The sequence below is a fragment of the Chrysochloris asiatica genome, unplaced genomic scaffold, assembly GCF_000296735.1.
Source record: "Chrysochloris asiatica unplaced genomic scaffold, ChrAsi1.0 scaffold00180, whole genome shotgun sequence".
Lineage (NCBI taxonomy): Eukaryota > Metazoa > Chordata > Mammalia > Afrosoricida > Chrysochloridae > Chrysochloris > Chrysochloris asiatica.
Genome location: NW_006408698.1, coordinates 3,527,352 through 3,532,056, shown reverse-complemented (window position 1 = coordinate 3,532,056; position 4,705 = coordinate 3,527,352). Strand labels below are relative to the sequence as shown.

The window sequence follows — 4,705 nt, the reverse complement described above, 5'->3', positions numbered from 1 at the left end:
TAAGGTGCACCTGACCCAAGCCATGGTATTTTCAATAACCTGATATGCATACAAAAGCTGGACAGTGCATAAGAAGACCGTAGAAGAATTGATGCCTTTGAGTTATGGTATTGGAGGAGAATATTGAAAGTGCCATGGGCTGCAAATAGCACAAGTAGATCCGTTTTGGAAGAAGTACAGTCAGAGTGCTCCTTAGAGGCCAAGATGACCAAACTTCGTCTCTCTTACTTTGAACATATTGTAAGGAGGGAGCAGTTGCTGGAGAGGGATATGATGTTTGGTAAGGTGGAAGGTAAGAGGAAAAGAGGAAAACCCCCAATGAGATGGATTGGCCAAGTGGCAACATCAATGGACTCAAGCATGGCAACAATAGTGAGATTGGCCCAGGATTGGGCAGTGTTTCATTCTGCTGTGCATAGGGTCGCTGTGGGTCAGTACCGACTTGATGGCACCTAAAAACAACAACAACAACAAGTCTTTACAGGAGCAGAAAGCTTCATCTTTCTTCTGCAGAACAGTTGGTAGTTTCGAACTGCTTATCTTGAGTTAGGAACTGGATTCACAACCACTACACTACCAGAGCTCCTTTAAGAATTGTACATTTTTTAAAAAAGAAACTATTCTTTGTTTTTTGGGGGTAGGCACCTCTAATCATTTAATAATCATAAACTTACTTCAGAATATGGAAAGATCCACTAAAGAAATTCAATACACTCTGAAAAATACAACGTGTGAAATTTTTCAACATCAACAGCTATAAGAGTTTGAACTAAGAATATGATATTAAAAGTTTAGCATAGTTCAACATTCAATTTTACATTTTGATTAAGAATTCTCCATTAGTTCTAAGCAACTACATTTAGCTTTAAGCTTACATTCTGTGTAGCTTTTGTTGTTGTTAAGTGCCGTCGAGTTGGTTCCGACCCATAGCAACCCTATATGGGGTTTCCGAGGAGAAGCTGGTGAGCTTGAACCGCCGAACTTGCATTTCAAACAACTTTGCAGTCTGGCATATTAACCCACAGCACCACACCAGGACTCCTCTATGTGGCTAGTAATGTACCAAATATTCCAACTTCCCTTGAGAAATAGTATCATATCTAAGATATTTTGATAAACACTAAAGAATATTAGAATGACAATGAACAAATGTATGAAATTAGCATGACAATGTATAAATGGGTTGAACAAGTGAACACAAATCCATATTCTTCAAATTTTCAATATTCCTAAGACTATATCACAGCCATTGGTAATATAAAGAAAATAATTTTGGATTTACTTTTAAATTCAAATTTCTTCTGGTTGTCCTCCCTTGAGGGGCCTTAGAAGTGAAAAGGCAGTCTCAGATTACCACCAAAGGAAATCTGTTGGGCATGTTCTTGATGTTTCCTTTCCAGCTGAGTCAATGAATTTCTGCCATTTAAGCCTAGTGAATCAAGAAGATGGCATTCAGCAGTGAGAATTTTATTATCAAACAGTATTGATGGACATAAAGAAATTTTAGTTTCTTCTTCCTGTGAGAAGTTACTTTGTGATGGTATATATTTATTAGGACTACTCAACATCGAAAGTACCAGCTGTTCCGCGGGAGAAAGATGAGGCTTTCTGCTCCCGTAAAGGTTTACAGCCTTGGAAACCCTGTGCAGGGTCGCTATGAGTCTGAACCGACTCCATGGCAAATAACAACAACAACAAATCATCATAATATCTTGTGCTATAATGAATAAATTCAGTTCCATTCCTTCCAAAACATCCAAAATGTCTTCTATTTTTTTAGTATTGATATTATCTGCCACTTTGCTAGAAACTAGAGGCAAATTCATTCTTTCACTTGGTAAACAATCCATCTCAAACTTTCTCTTATCACTTGGTAAACAATCCATCTCAAACTTTCTCTTATCTGCATCATGGTTTACTTGAATTAAATGTTGTAGTCCTGAACTCTGGGCATCTTCTACCATGATGTTTCTGTTTTCAGGAATTTTTTAAAGAAAACTCTTATCAACACTTTGTTGTTCACTTCTGGTACTCTGAAGAGCATGATTCTCTGGTGCCATAGTTTGTCTTAGAAGCTTCATCTCAGCCCTACTCTGAGACATAGCTTTACTGACAGATTTAAGTGTTCTAAGTCTTTGAGAATGACACTAAGAAGAGATAGAAAGACATGAGAATGATTTAACTGGACTCTAAATTCTGAAAAATCCAGAATCAAGTACTATTGTATCAACTTATTACAGAGACTTCTATCTCAGCTTGTTTTTCCTTCTTAATTCTTTCTCTCATCACATTTTTTATGGCAGCCAGGCAATTCCTAGCTATACTTCTTCCATCATCATCTTGTATTGGTTTACTGGCTGTACTTGACATGACTTTTTTGGGAACAACTTTTTTGCTTGTATTATGGTGTTGACACTCAGATTTCTCAATTTTTCTTAGACTGTTGAATTTTTATTTAATCATCTATCTGAAAACTAACCATATCCCCAAACCCATCCAGATATGCACATGTAGTCTCTTTTTCACCTCATTAATATTTACAATCATCTACTAGCCCTTCAAACTGCTTGAACCTTTACTTCATAAAAAGTCTTGTTTGATCAACTGTTGTACATCATCTGGAAAGTCCAATTCAAGCTTCTTGTCACACTAAAGACAGTGTGAAGTTAATTTTTCAGTTTCTTACTGGAGAATATTTTCTAAAATATGACACATAATGTTGTGGCTGAGACATCTGGCCTTCATTTGTCCAAAGTGATGAGACCTCTTTTTATTGGGAGGCCATTTGGATTTTTCGTAGTAACTAATTTTCAGTTAAGACATGTTCTTTTTTTACAAACAGCTGGAGAACTCAAATGACACTTCACTGTCTCAGTAGTATGAGTTTCACATTTTTGTACCAAAAATGTCATCTCTTTTTATTTTTGTTGTCTCTTCAGTCTTGTCAAGTTCTGCCTTTAAAGGAGACCAGGTGTAACTAGGAATAGAGAAAACATGGACTTTTCTGGGAATCAGGGATGTTACTTGTTAGGCTTCAGACCATCCAGTAGCTGGAACATAACATCTTTAGGTACAAAGGAATTTCTCTCTTTCATTTTTGCAGTGTTGGTCTGAGATACGTTTTCTTCTTTTTATACAATTCTATCTAGATATATTTCATTTGTTGGGCTCAATTGTGAATCCATTGTGTGTTCTTCACTATTAACTTTAAATGCAATGTCTTTGTAAGGTTTGTTTCTCTCTTTTTGACAGATCTTCCTTTATTTGGTGACTTTCTTTCTAGTTCATTACCTTTCATAGCTCTTGAAACTGACTTCCTTATTGTGGTAGATGAGACTGCCCTGGCAATTTGGTTTGCTGCCTGAGCAGCTGATTGAGTCATTCTCATTGCTATAGGGACTACAAGCTGTGTAGCTTTTTTCTCTTTGTCCAACACTTTCTTTTTAGAAGTTGGTCTCTGACCAGAATGGATTGTTTGAACAGCCCTCCCATTATTAATCTTAGTCAGCTCCATTTGCTCTTTGGCCTTTGACCTTGTAATGCACACAGAAGATGAAATCGTCTTTTGGGGATCAGTATTCACAGTATTTGGTTTTGAAAGAGACAAAAGAAAATCAGGCTGATTAGATCAGGTCTATAAAGGCCCACTTTAAATGTTCCTCCTTTAGCTTTCTCTCTATGCTCTTTCAGTTTTTGAAGTTGCTTTTTTTCTTTGTATTTATTTAGGATTTGTTTCTGTTGATCTAGAATAGTTTTAGTTGATCTTGGCTTGGCACTGCACTTTTCTGGAACAAGTTGTTGAGCTGTCTCATCTAATGGAGCAAGAATTCTACCTTCTAAGATTGGACTGTTACTATCTTTCAAACCAACGTGTCTGTTTTGTTCATATTCCTTATGCCTGTTTTCTTTCTGGCACAATAATTTCCAGTGAGCAATTTTGGTTCTAATCATGTTAGTACTTAAATCCTGTCTGTGTCGACTGGAAAAATGTGATGAAGACATCCTGGCTTCTGATTATATGGACTTTTGCCAACACTCCTGGGAAAGGTATCCGACTCTTCCCTTTGAGGAGTTTTTTTTCTAAAAAAAAAAAACAATTCTTAATGACATTAAATACCTTGTTAATGGATTCAAGATATTTAGTGGCATTAAGAATTGTCCCTTTTTTGGGGGGGTGACAATTCTTAATGCCGTGATTCCACTAACACTATTGTTGTTGTTGTTAAGTACCATTGAGTCGGTTTCAACCCTTAGCAACCCTGTATAGGGTTTCTGAGGAGTGGCTGCTGAGCTTGAACTGCTGACCTCGTGGTTCAAACTGAGTTTTCCAGGACTCCATCCATTAGCACTATAAGATACAAAATAGTGACAAAATCCTTCCTTTCGCAGAAACTGTATCTTTTAATTATCCAAGGAAAATGAAATTAAACTTATATTGTATTCAGCTAAGATCCTAGTCATTTTCAAAGAAAAGAAGATAATAGTGGACTAAATTGACAAGTTTTAAGAGTTGAGTAAAGGGCTAGAGCTGAGAGTGAAGCATCCAGATGATATGAAGTGAGGGGAGACACATAGAACACCCAAACTTGAAGTAGTACCCATTTGACCTAGCCTCAATGGCTTGATAATCAGAACTTGACTGTTATGTTGTTGTTAAGTGCTATTGAGTGGGTTCTGACCCATAGGGACCCTGTGTGGGGTTTCT

At 36.9% G+C, this 4,705-nt stretch overlaps 1 pseudogene; it reads right to left on the bottom strand.

The window, feature by feature from the left end:
• Positions 1-1,325: 1,325 nt before the first annotated feature.
• Positions 1,326-4,002, bottom strand: LOC102812721 (annotated as a pseudogene).
• Between the last annotated feature and the right edge of the window lie 703 nt (positions 4,003-4,705).